We start from the raw sequence: 13,719 nt of genomic DNA on the forward strand, positions 1-13,719 counted from the left end.
GGAGAGGCAGGAATTGGGGATGGAGAGGCAGGAATTGGGGGTGATCCCAGTGCAGAGGAGAGGCGGGAATTGGGGGTGATCCCAGCGCGGGGGAGAAGCAAGAATTGGGGGTGATCCCAGTGCGGGGGAGAGGCAGGAATTGGGGGTGGAGAGGCAGGAATTGGGGATGATCCCGGCGCGGGGGAGAGGCAGGAATTGGGGGTGATCCCAGCGCGGGGGAGAGGCAGGAATTGGGGATGGAGAAGCAGGAATTGGGGGTGATCCCAGCGCGGGGGAGAGGCAGGAGCGGCTCCGCGCCGGCGGCGGGGGCTGAGCAGCCAGACGGGAACAGGTTTTCCCTCGCCGAGTCCCCCGCGGTGCAGACGGGATGACTCAGAGCGCAGGGGAGGGCACGGCACGGGAAAACAGAGGGTGAGGGAGAGGGCACAGGGTGGGCAGGAGGAGGGCACGGAGCGGGGGGGAAGGAGCGGAGATTCCTCTTTTGGAGAATCCCAGAATATTTAGGGTTGGGAGGGAACTCTGGAGCTCATCCAGCCCAACCCCCCTGCAAGGGCAGGGTCACCTGGGGCAGGTGTCACGCGTCCAGGTGGGCTTGGAATGTCTCCAGGGAATCTCCACCCCCTCCCTGGGCAGTGCTGGGGTGGGGGGCGCAGGATTTGCAGCCGCAGAACCAGAGCCAAAGGCTGCAGCAAACCCTGCCCCGAGTGGGAATGAGGTCCCTGCACAACCGCGGTCCCCAGTGCGGGGCACTGCTCCTCCTCCCAGTAACACCAGTATGGACACTCTGCCCCCCCCATCATCACACAGGAGCTTTAACAGCGCTGGGCTCGCAGAAAGGAGAGTTCAGTGGCCATGGACCCCCAGGGCTGGGGCAGGAGGGGGCAGGAGGGGACGGGAAGGACACTCTGCACAAGGACAGAGGGACACGGGGATCTGTCCTTCCTGAACAGAGAACCAGGAGGTTGTTCTCCTCCCAGAAACGCTTCCCTGCTCCCAAGATGAGCTGCTCCAGGCTGCCGGGGAGCTCAGCCTGCCCCTGCACATGACTCGACACTTTCCGATCCCTGAGAAGGGCCGATGTGACTCTGCATTCCAGCTCCGACGGGACAAAACGCCCAAAATCTGCATCTCAGCCCCCTTCCAGGTTCATCTGCATCTCAGCCCCCTTCCAGGCTCGCTCACCCTCGTGGTGCATCCTGTGCTTTACTGTTTTCCCCAGCTCTGAAGGAGCCAACCCCAAAGAGTGAGAAGAGGGGATTTAATTAAAAAATTAAAAACCCAGGCCGAGTCTGCCCGTATATCCCAGTTCCACTGGTAATTAGGAAACAGATGGGGGAAGGAGGGAACGGGGAGAGGAATCTTTGTTAGGTTAATTGTCTGAAGGCACTAAATGAAATATAGGTGGCCTGATTTCCCTGGAGGATTGTACAGGAACTTAAGGATAGACTTGCCAGAGAATAAAAGTGGGAGTTTCCCAGTAAAGGACGGCAGAAGATTATAACTAATCAGGCAAGAACAGAAGTGATAAAGCCAAGGAGAAAAAAACAAAGCTCCCCTTTGTAGCTTTAAATGAGGAACCGACCAATCTGATCCACAGCTTCATTAACATCTTATTAAAATGCCATTTCCATTTTCCTGATTAAACGGGTTGGGAGTCGAGAAGTCTTTGTGGTCTTGGCCGTTCTCCAGGGTGGAGGTGCCCCGGTGCCCAGAGGTCCAAGCCCCGGGGACGGTTCAGGTGACACCTTTTGGAGCCAGCGCTTCCCTTCTGCTGCTTCCCAAGGTGCCCTCCGAGGATGGACCTTCTTCCCAGCCCGGATGTACCAGAACCTGATATTTTGGAGCAGACACAGCATTCGCTGCCTCCTGTGTCCCAAGCGTTCGGTGATAATGTTTCACGCCAAGGGGGATGTTCTTATCTCCCCCAACAAGAGCTGCCAAACTCCCCCTTCAGCGGCAGTTACCGCTCTAACAACTCAAACAACGGCCCATCAGGCTCGTTGTGACAGACAATTAAATCCCATCACAGCTCACCTCGGCCTCCACAACCCCCCCCAAACCCTTCCTCCCCCACCAAAGGGCACCACGAAGCGCTCTGGGTTCCACTTTGCCGCCCGGGTGTCTCATTAACCCAGAGTAGCTGCCGAGATAATTACGGAGCCAGCCCGGCTCATCCGGATTACTGGGATTGGCAATGCCCGACAGGCACCGAGCCCAAACAGCTTTCCAGCCACGGGAAAATTAGAGTGGGGCTGGAAGGGAGAAGGATCAAAGGTCCGGCGCAATGGGACGACGAGAGAAGCAAGCCTCAGGATTTGAAACCATAAAGCCACATCCCTACCAATTGATTAGTTACTTCTCCCTGTTTCCCCTTGATTCGGGCGCTGCCTTCCTGCTCTCTGCCGAAATTAAAACATGATCCAGCCCCTTGAAGAGCACACATTAAAGAGATATGAGATCTGAGTCGAGAAGCTGAATTACTTTTAATTTGCACGGGCTGCCTGCTGCAGCTCCAGCGGGATATCAAAGGCCCCGGGTGGTGTCTGGGAGCAGCCGCTGGAGCTGCTGCTCTGGGAACGAACCAGAGTCACCCCCACCGTGCTGAGCAGCTGCTCGGGGGCTCGGCCTCTGTGTCACCGTGGAAGGAGAGGAGGAGGAGGCTCAGGAGAGGAGGAGGAGGCTCAGCCACGTCTGGAGAGAGACAACAGCAGCTCTTCCCCCACGGGCTGTGCCACCTATCCCAGACCCCCCAGTTCACTCTGCCTTAGGGGCTTCCCAGTGCAGAACTGGTCCCACTGCAGGGACTGCAGTGTCCAGAGCCATGAAACCGTGCCAGGTGCCCAGTCTGGAGAGGCCACAGCATCCTGATCTCCCCACACAGGAGCAGAGAGGGTTTGGATCTGTCCGCATCTCTCGCTGGGGCCGGAGGCTGCAGGGTCCCTGTGGCAGCTCCACGGGGTGACCCCAGGACCTTTCCCTGTCCCTGGAGAGCAGAGATGCTCCCCCAGGACCATCTCCTAACCCTGGAGAGTGGAGATGCTCCCCCAGGACCATCTCCTAACTCTGGGAGGGTTCTCTCACCCCTCACATCCGCTTCCCCGGGGCCAGCACGGGGAGATCCCCCGGGAATGGCCCCTCCCCGGCCCCTCGTGGCATCTGGCCCACGCTGCCCACCCCAGCCCGGGGGGAATTGTGCTCCATCTGCCTTCCCCCAGCTCAGCATCTGTTCAGGATCGATCCCGGGAGCTTCTCCAGTGCAGCCCAGCCCCCCCCCCCCGGCCGGACAATGGGCAGCATCAGGCACAAACTGCATCTCGATTGTCATCAGGCACAAACTGCAGCTCGATTGTCCAAGAGCTGCTTCTTTGGCTGCCTGGCCCGGGGCACCCCTGGCTGTGCACGTCCAGCCCTGCTCTGCTGACTGAGACCCACAATTTATTGCTAATTAATCAGCAGATGTTGACTCGGACCAGGCACGGGCAGGGATTTAATGCATCCAACAGCCCACAGAGTAAATATTTGGGGCTCACCCTGGAGAAAACACCTCCCAGTCCCTGCAACACCTCTGGGGAAGCTGGGGGAGGGTGTTAAATGGCCGGGGCAGGGTCACAGCCCCCCAGGAAAGGAGCTGGAATTGGAATAAGGACTCCTGGGTTTGTCCTACAGAATATTCTCCATAACTTTTTAGCTGCGTTTTAGGGAACGATCCTGCAAGGACAGACAGAGAGTGGGCCTTGAAACGCAGAGAAAACAAAGCAAAAACTGAAAAGAGTCTCTTTTCAGCTGTTTTCTCTGTGGGTCTGAGGCCACAGCGAGGTGGAAGCAGCGCCTGGCTCAGCACTGTCCCCCTGCAGCCCCATCCCTGCAACAGCCAGGAAGGCAAAACCCTTCCTGCACCGAGCTGGAGACAACCAGGGGGACAGGGAAGGGGCCTGAACACCCAGTGATGCCCCTCCATGCTCAGGGGCAGCAGGTAGGAGGGTTTCTAGAACACTCCAGGCCACCTTGAGCCTCTCCTGGAGGTCTGAGCAGGGACTTGTCCCTCTGGATCAGCTGCTCCAGGGCTGTCCCCGCAGCAGGGCTGGGAAGAGAGCACAGGAGCTCTGATTTTCTGGGATTAAGAGGGACTCGAGGCACCAAAGAAACTTTTTAGTGGAATCTTGGAGACACCAAGCCTGTCAGAGCACAAGAGTCACCAGGACAACGCTCTCAGGGACACGGGATTTTGGTGTTCCCCGTGCAGGGTGAGGAGTTGGACTCGAGGATCCTTGTGGGTCCCTTCCCACTGAGGATATTCCATGGATCTGTGACTTCATCCCTGCCATAACCACACACACACCAGTGCACAGCACTCCCAACCTTCAAAGGCAGCACAAAATCACGTCCTGCACCCACAGACCAAAAATCTGGGAAGAACTTCAGAGTTTCCCCTTCCCCTCTTCCCCACCCGTCCTGCTGGGGGAGGTTGTCCCCAGGGGGGGTTCCTGGGCCAAGCCCCCCAAAATATCATCCCCATTCACCTTCCAACACAGTTTTAAAGCACGTGCTGTTACTCAGGGGACCAGCAGGGAAGCACAGAACTTTTTTAGCCACTATCAGCAAGTTGCAAACGTGACCTGATTTTTATTTAATTTTTTTAGTGCCGCTCGGCGGACAAACATCACATTCCAGCAAGTGAAACCACACCTGAGCAAAGCAAATCCAGAGCTGGGCTAGCAGAGCCTTGTGAGGACAAGGAAGGAGAAGATCCTCCCATGGTGCCAGGAGAGGGAAATGCCATTTAAAACCAGACACTGCTCTGGCAAAGCCCGGATTGAGCGAAGACTAAACGAGAGCTGACAAGCTGACATTTGGAAATGCAATTAGCTGGCTCGTAGAGCCACCCTGTTATCTTATTGTTAATTATATGTTTGCTCAGTCTGAGGCAATACACTTATTTCAGTGTAATTCTGGGGCTCTCCTGCTTTGACGGGTCCCTTCAAGCAAGAGCTCCTGTCTCCCCCCTCCCTCCCTCCCAGCGACTTTTTCGGTGCCACAAAGGCCTGTGCTTCAGTGGATTATGTAATTGCCATTAGAACCTGTTCCTGGGGCAGCTTCTGAAGTGAATTCCCAACTAAGAGGTGCTTGGGAACCACTGCTTTAATTTTCCTCTCCTGCAGTTCCTCCCCTAAAACCCCAGTCCCAGTCCCCCCAGTGCCCTCCCCTGCCCTGAGCTGAGCTGTGCCAGCAGACACGGGTTTATTCTCATCCACGTCCCTCCCTCCCCTCTTAATTGTGATAAATCTGCCTTTTAAACACATTAAAGCGTCAGGGGCCAGGCCAATTTCTGGTCATGAACATCATTCCCATTTGTTTGTCTCTCAGGGCAGCCTGGGGGGGAGGGAGCAGCATCTCAGCTGAGCAAACCTGGCATCTCCTGGGCAAAAACCCTGCCTGGAACACTCAGAGAGTCCCTCACTCTGTCCTACCTCCATCCCAAACCTGAGCACAGGGGTTGAAGGGAAATGGAGCCAATGGAATCAGGGAGCAGCCTGTCCTGGGCTGGGGCCAGAGCAGCCCCAGCTGCCACCCTGGCCAGCAAGACTCACAGGAGGTTAGCCAAAGCTCCCCAGCTGCTGAGAGGGCTGGGAAACAAACCCCTGCAGGCCTTGGCAGCTGGATGCCAGAGCTGGCAGCGAGGGGTGGCAGCTCTGATGGGCAACACGACGTTGTGAAGGGCACTTGGGCTGTGCACAGATCTGCCTTCTGATAGTGCAGCCCATGGATTTGGTATAAACTGATACAGGGGTGAATAAACCCTGATTCCAGCTCTTCTGGGCACAAGGGAAGGAGCTGTTTCATTGGATATTCACTTAGTTTTGACAGACAGTTCAGTCTTGAGATGTTTTACGTTAGAATCCAAATTTACTCGATACAGGGGAAGAAGGAAATGGGATTATCAACTCTTTAAGTTGGTTTGATATAGAATTGGAGAATCCCAGACTGGTTTGGGTGGGAAGGGGCATAAAAGTTCATCCCATCCCACCCCCTGCCACGGGCAGGGACACCTTCCACTAGCCCAGGTTGCTCCAAGCCCCGTCCAGCCTGGCCTTGGACACTTCCAGGGATGGGGCAGCCACAGCTTCTTTGGAAAACCTGTGCCAGGGCCTCCCCACCCTCACAGGGAAGGAATTTCTCACCTAAACTTTGCCTCTGTCACTTTGAAGCCATTCCCATTTGTCTTATAATTCCAGTTCCTGCTGACAGCCCCTCTCCCTTCCTTGCAGACCCTTCACAACGCGGGAGCTGCTGTGAGGTCTCCACACAACCTCCTCTTCTCCCACCTTCCCCAGCCTGGCAGCTGTGTCACAAGAGGAGGACACCCCAGGAGCAGCTCTGGGGGTCCCCAGTGTTGTGGCCACGTGTGTGTGGCCACAAAGCCCCCGTTCTGTCCTGTCCTCCCCCCCTGCCCCTCCCCGCTCCCATCTGCAAGCACGTCACGGGGGCTCAGACCCAAAACCCCGAGCTCCCAACAGGCAGGGCTTTGTTGCTGGGGCTGGGGGGAGCCTGAAAGCAAGATTTCACCAGGCCTGACACCACTTAAGTGACAGCAAGAGCGGGAGCTTCTCCTGGGCCCTGCACTCCACGGGGGCCCACTCGCAGCACAGATGTGCCTTTGTGAGCAGAGTGACCCCCCCAGGCCTCACAAACGGGGCTGTGTCACGGCACAGGGGGTGGCTGGTGGTGCCAAACCCCTCCGTGGGACTGTGAAGAGCCCGTGGAACAAGATCCAGGCTGGCCCCAAGTCGAATTGCTGGAGGAGCAGGGACATTTCCCACCAGCACAGGCAGCAGAGCACGGGCAGCTCCTCATCACTGAGGTCCTGGAGCAGGTCCAGAGGAGAGCAACAAGGGACTGGAGCACAAGTGCTGTGAGGAGATGCTGAGGGAGCTGGGGCTGTTCAGCCTGGAGAAGAGGAGGCTCAGGGGAGACCTCCTCACTCTCTGCAACTCCCTGACAGGAGGGGGGAGCCAGGGGGGGGTTGGTCTCTTTTCCCAGGCAACTCTCAGCAAGACAAGAGGGCTCGGGGTCTTCAGCTGTGCCAGGGGAGGTTTAGGTTGGATATTAGAAAGAATTTCTTTCCAGAGAGGGTGATCAGCCATTGGAATGGGCTGCCCAGGGAAGTGGTGGATTCTCCATCCCTGGAGGTTTTTAAGGACAGACTGGATGTGGCATCAGTGCCATGGGCTGGGAACCACAGCGGGGTTGGACTTGATGATCTGGGAGGTCCCTTCCAACCCAGCTGATTCTATGATTCTATGATTAACTGGGTAAAACTTCCAGAGCCTGGGCTGGCCTCCACCTTTTCAGCTCGCTGGGGGGAGAAGAGAATGGTGTTATTGCTGTTATTTCTTTCCCTGCCCCCAGGCCGTGCAAATACCCAATAAAACAGGCTGTGAATATCCAATAAAACAGCTCCCCGGTGGTGTGAGCACGGCCAGTCAGTCTCTGTACAGGAGAAAAGGTTCTCAGAGGGATGTGAAGAGGGAGCAGGTTGTTTTGTTCCCCGCTGATGAAAACCCTCGAGGTGATGGGATCACAAAACACTTCTGGCTGGAAGGGACCAGGGCAGGTCACCCAGCCCAGCCATCAGCTGAGAGCAGGCTCAGCCCTAAGCCCAGCCCGGGTTGTGCAGAGCTTTATCCAGGTTTAAAACAAGGTGTTTTAAACACCAAGAAAGGTGGAGCCCACCCACCCTCTCCGGGTAATCCAGTCCTGCTGGAGAGGGAGGAGGGGGGAACCGTCCCCCCCTTCTTGCATCCTCTTATTTCAGCGTATCCCTGTTATCCCTTTTTGCCCTGGACACGAGGGGAAATCAGGAGAGAACAGCTCAGGAGCCAAAGGGGGAGGGCACGAGAGCCCCCAGTTCGCGTGGGGTCCCCGGCGGGCGGTTCAGGACCCTGGAGAGCGGCCGGAGCCCCGCGGGATGGGACGGGACGGGACGGGGCCGCTCCGCGAGGGTCCCTCTCCCACCCACGAACACCCATGTCCTTGTCATTCCCGGGTTTCCCAGAGAAGCTGTGGCTGCCCCTGGATCCCTGGAAGTGTCCAAGGCCAGGCTGGACGAGGCTTGGAGCAACCCGGGCTAGTGGAAGGTGGGACGAGATGAGCTTTGAGGTCCCTCCCAACCCGACCCCAGTCCATGATTCCGTGATTCTTTTATGGGATAGCCAGGAAAAGGGAGCATTTCCGAGCAGAAAGAGGATTTCGCTGCATTTCCTGCAGATCCAAGGAGAGCCCTGTCACCCTCCCAGCTCCCACTGCAGTTGCCAGCCCGGCCAGCCCGTGCCAGCACATTTCAGGAGGAATTCAGGATGCGGGCTGACAGTCCGACAGGATCACCCTTGCTGGGCCTCAGGATTCCTACTGTCTGCAGGAACCCATCGGTCCCCGTGCTGGAAAAACGGCAAAACCCCCCTGCCAGGGAGGCAGAAAGCAGCAGAAAACCTGCCAAGAATTCCAATGAACCTCCGGGTTCACCTTGCACCAAAAGCCTCTGGGTTCTGCTCCCTTTAACCAGCCATCTGTGAGGAGCAATGTTTGCTTCCAAAGGTGGGAGAGCAGCAGCCAGGACAGTGCAAGGGGTTTCTCAGCCCTGCCTGTGTCACCCTACACTGAATCCTGGCTGTGCAAAGGCCCCTCTTGCCTCTTCCCCCCAGCCTGGGAATGCAGCAGCCCCATGCTGGGGCTGGGCTGAGGAGCAGAGTGAGGCCAGAGAAGGATTTCCAGACTCTGCTTTGGGAAGGGAATTCTCCATTCCCAGTTCCCAAGGCCTTTGGTCCAGCTCTGCCTGCAGTGGGTGCTTTGCTCCCCTGTGCCCTTGGGCTGCTCTCTCCCAGCTGCATTCGCACAGGGAGGAGAACAGGCCCGGATCTCACAGGGTGGGATGAGATCCAAAGGGCTCTGAAGCGAGGGGAGATAAAGGGACAAAGCAAAGACTTGTCCCCGTGTATCCTTGGGAACTTCTACCTGGTTTAGCCACACAACCCCATCTCTACTTGTTCAGTTGTTAATCCTCCTCCTCCTATCTCATTAACTGGGAATGGTGATCCCTATAAGCAGGGCTGAGGTCTAAATCCTGCTCTGTTTTAATCCATAATAACACAGCACTGTTTCTTTCGGATCTGGATTAAAGAAGAAGAAAGGGAGGGGGATTATTTAACGTAACAACAACTTCAGGCAGGTTCACTCTGAGCTGGATCTCTCAAATTATGCAATAATTATCCTGGACAGCCAAGGTAAAGGAATGAAGGTGTGACCTGCTTGAGCAGGAGGGGGAAAAAGAGAAAAGATGGAGCAGAAGTCATCCAACAACATTTAAAATGAAGAAAATCCTTTCTGAAAGGAGTTACCCACAGGGCAGGGAGACAAGCTAGACCTCCCTGACAAGATTTGCAAGAGCCTTTCAAAAGCTGTAAGTGAACACAACCCGTGGCTGGAGCTGCTTGGTTTTAAGATACAGGGGGATATTTTGGTAAAGGGCAAATGAAACCCAAGGAATAAACCCTCAAAAGGGAAGTACCAGAGGTTTCTTGTTTTGTTTTTTTAGAAGTCCCCTCCTGGGTTCTGCTGTTATTCAAATTCCAGGAAAATCTGATTTTCTGTGTATTACTCAGAGACATCCAGTGCAAACAACCACAGTGGGGTTAAATCCGAGTTTCCTGCCCAGGTGAGCTCCATTTCTGGAGACACTGGGCAGTGCTTTGTAGAGACACCCCCAAACTACCACATTTCTGCTCAGTGGTGACAGAAGAGAGAGGGGATTGGAGCCTGGCAAGGTCCTTGGGACCTGGGAATAATTCACCCAACAAACCTTCCCCCCAAGGTCACCTCAGGTCCTTCTCCCAGGGTCACCCAGCCAGGCCTGGAACAGAGTCTTGGAAGTGAGAATCACTCCAACAGAAAGTTAAAACTCCTTTAAACTCCCTCCACTGCCCCTCTCCCATCAGCCTGAGCCAGCAAAGGTCCTTTTGCCTCCCGCCCGTGTCCGTTCTCCCTTTCCTTGGAATCATGGAAAACACCAGCAGCTCCTGGGGCAGCACTTGGAGCATCTCATTCCCGGTCCCACACAGCCCCTGACACACGGAACAGACACCTCATGGATCACCCCTCACCCCAACACCTCCCCTGCTCCCCCTGAGCAGCTGCACCAGCAGCTCGTCCCTGGGGCTCCGTGTCCTCCTTCCCGGGAATCCCGTGGGATCAGCCTCCTCCCAGCACCCCACAGGAGCCCAGGCAGCACCAAATCCTCATTTCTTGCCCGTTTTACCAAAGATATTTGCCCACCCTCTCTGCCTGAGAGCCACAGGAAGCCTCTGTGGTGGCACTTTGCCAGCAGCAGCATCGATTTTACGCACAGGACCCCACGAAGACAATTAGATCCCGGCAAGGCAAATAATTCATTATGAATTAATACCTTTTGAGAGCTTGGGATATTTTCCATTTAATCATTAGCTGGGAGAAGAGGTGATTGGATTGACTGTCTCGGTTTAAATCAGATCCCAAAGCCACAGCCCAGCTCGGGAAACAGCCTGAGAGGGCTGAGGATGAGGATGGAGCTTTGTTATCCCAAGAACCAACCCCATCGTGCAGCTCCAGCAAGACAAAGCCAGTCCCCAGGTCTCAACCCCCCTGTAAACAAAGTCTTATTTTCAAATTTAACAACTTGAGCCCGTCCTCTGTCAGCTGAGCAGCCCTTCCATGCATTATTTATGTCGGATTCCTGTTACAACCACACACACACACAAAAAAAAAAGGGAAGTCAGCAAGAGCTCAGCCTGGAGCTGGGGGGGAAGAGAAAGGCCAGAAATAGAAATGAAAAGGAGGATGCTGCGTTTGAGGGGTTTTTCTTTCAGGGTAGGCCAGGCAGAGAAGTTTTCTGGGAACAAAGCAGCCACGCTGCCCGTCAGTGCCTGCCAAGGGTGGGGGTTTCACAGAACCTCGGGCAGAAAGAAAGGAATCAGCAGCTCTGGAAAAGTCACAGGATTGTTGCCTTTGTGCTCAGCAGCTGAGAGGAGCACCCCGGAAACACCACAGCGCCACAGGATCCATCTTAAAGCCATGCCGGGCTTGGCCGGGCATGGCAGCATCCCGGTTTTCCTGCAACACATCCCCCCTGCCCCCCTGCACCGCCTCCCTCCCAGGGAGCAGCCAGGAACATCCCTGCTTGACTTTCAGGAGTGCCCCCCGGCCCACGCGCTGCTCCGAGGACCTGACCTTGAAAAACGAGCTCAAAGGAAAAGGGAAAAGGAAAAACCCGTCCAAGCCAGGCGCACAAGCCTTTCCCAGTTTTAGCAGGGACAGGGTTTTCTGGAGAAAACCTCCCTTTTTTCGCCCGTAATCCCCCAGAGCGCCATGCCCACAGGCCTCACCGGGATGCAAGGAGCATCTTCCCTGCTCCCTGTCCTCCAAGGAGCAGCTGAGGCCACGGCAGAGGACAGTGCCCCGCGCTCCAGCCCAGCATTCCCTCTCCCGGGCCCGCAGCATTCCCACCTCCTCCGGCGCGGCCTCGCACACGCAGCAGAGTTTCCTTCGCCCTCCGCAGCCCCTTCCCGAGCATCTGCCGGGAGCTCGGCAGCAGCTGAGCCGCCCGGAGAGCCGGGAGTACAAATGATTCAGCACTTTCCCCACCTCCAGGAGCCGCCGGATCGATCGCGGGGCTGCTGCAGGCGCGGCCGGATCACGCGGATCACAAACCTGGCCGGCACCGGGCGCTGCTCTCCGGCGGGGCCCGGCCCCATCCAGCGCCGCATCCCAGCCCGGGAGCCCTCGGAGAGGCCTCGCCGGATGGATTTTGCCAGCCCGGGGGGTCTCCGAGGGGAGAACGCGGATCCGCCCCCGAGCACGAGAGGGAAGCGCCGGGTGCGGGTTCCCCGCGGGGCAAAAACCCCTCGTCCCCCCGGGGAGCTTTCGGGCCCCGAACTTGCCGTGTCACACAAAGGTCTGTCCCCGGGCTGCGCTTCCCCCCCGTCCCCCCGCGCTGCCACCCCGGGATTTTATCACACGCGCGGACACGATGCCGTGACGTAAGAGCCAAAATCCCATCACATGCCCCCAGCCCGGTACCCACCTCCCCCCGCACGGGGTCCGGGCACCAAAAAAAAGGGGGAGGGAGGGGGAAGGTGTCACCCTGCAGGCAGCGAGATCCCAAATCCGCGGTGAGGATGCGGGGATCACCCCCTCAACCCCTCCCCGCCCGGCCGTGCCCCGAGCATCCCCCGGGCCGCTCCCGCATCCCGGTGCCCACCCCCGGGACCCCCTTACCCGGTGGGGAGCGGAGGGTCGGCGGCAGCCGGGGCTCGGTGCGGGGCTCGGTGCGCCGCACTGCGCGCTCCCGGGCGCGGCCGCGCCGCACTGCGCGCTCCCGGGCGGGCGGAGAGCGAGCGCGCCCCGGGAGGAGGAGGAGGAGGCAGAGAGGGAGGGAGGAAGGCAGGGGCTGGCGGGGAGGGGGCTGAGGCAGGGGGAGGGGTTCATTAGCGCGGCCGTTAATTAGCATCCGCGGCCGCGCCGCCCCGGCTCTGCCTCCCCGAAAAAATCCCCGCAGGCGCCAAAGGCGCAACCCCGGGCTGGGAATCCACCGGCTCGAGTTTTTGGGAATGGAAGGGTCTGAGCGCTGGGGTCACCCAGGAGAAGGGCTGCGGGGGGCTCAGCACCCTCCAGGGCCCCCCCCAAAGCACCGCGAGGGGCAAATCCCCTCCCTCAAGGGCGATTCTGCCACCGCGGGGCCGCCGGGGAGGAGCTGAAGTGCCACATCTTGGCTCTGGGTGCGGTGCCAGCTGGTGAGTGCCCCAAAACAGGCGCTGTCCCCCCGCCGAGTGACCCAGCAGAGGTGAACATCGCAGCCCAGACATCTCTTCGGCCTCTTGGTGATCAGGAGTGTCAGTTTAATTAAAGCCTCCCCCCCATCCAGGAAACACTCACAGTGAGGTTTTGCTGCCTCTCCTTGCCCTGCGTTTTTTCCTTTTTTTCCACATTCCAAATGTTCTGCTGAGGCTGCAAAACTTGAACTGAGAGAGGAGCTTTCTCTGGAAGCAACACACTGACCCTTTTTAGATATATATTTCATGTGTCCTCTAAACTACTTATATGGAACAATCCAATGCAAATCATAGAACGGGTTGGGAGGGACATTAAAGATCACCCAGTGCCACCCCCTGCCATGGGCAGGGACACCTTCCACTAGTCCAGGTTGCTCCAAGCCCCGTCCAACCTGGCCTTGGACACTTCCAGGGGCAGCCACAGCTTCTCTGGGCACCCTGTGCCAGGGCCTCCTCTTGCTCAGGGCCTCTGGGAAAGCAGCTTTCGGCTGCAGTTTTCCCCTTGAGTGATGGATGCAGTAACACAAACCAGACTCAGAGAGCAGGTGCTGCAGGGCAGCAACGGCCCAGCTGCTGCAAAGCAAGGCAGATAAATCAATTAGGAAGAGCTGAGACAGTGCAGAGCCCAGTGCTGAGCAGAATTCCAGCCACCCATCCCCTGCCTCCGGGGGCAAAGAGGGATCAGCAACAAAGCACAAGGAAACCTGGTGTTAAAGGTGGGGACTTTTTGGTATCAATGTCACCAAAGCACGGGCTCAACTCCTCATCCTGCAGCTGCTCAGCACCTTTGGAAACATTAAATTTCACCCAGGTTTGCCGTTTCCACGGGGATCCTGTTGTGCAGCTGGATTTAGGGCGGGAG

At 57.3% G+C, this 13,719-nt stretch overlaps 1 protein-coding gene across 30 annotated transcripts in view; it reads right to left on the reverse strand.

Annotated features, from left to right (window-relative positions):
• The window catches only part of NFASC (neurofascin), an 84,040-nt gene extending 71,642 nt beyond the window's left edge, over positions 1-12,398 (reverse strand). For all 30 annotated transcript variants that reach the window (XR_003536199.1, XM_027695403.1, XM_027695421.1 and 27 more), the window contains exon 1: positions 12,304-12,398. The gene's annotated coding sequence lies outside the window, so the exon portion shown is untranslated. The remainder of the gene's footprint in view (positions 1-12,303) is intronic.
• Positions 12,399-13,719: the final 1,321 nt, after the last annotated feature.

This window comes from Neopelma chrysocephalum, unplaced genomic scaffold, assembly GCF_003984885.1.
Source record: "Neopelma chrysocephalum unplaced genomic scaffold, ASM398488v2 Primary Assembly neopelma1_100, whole genome shotgun sequence".
NCBI classification, from domain to species: Eukaryota; Metazoa; Chordata; class Aves; order Passeriformes; family Pipridae; genus Neopelma; species Neopelma chrysocephalum.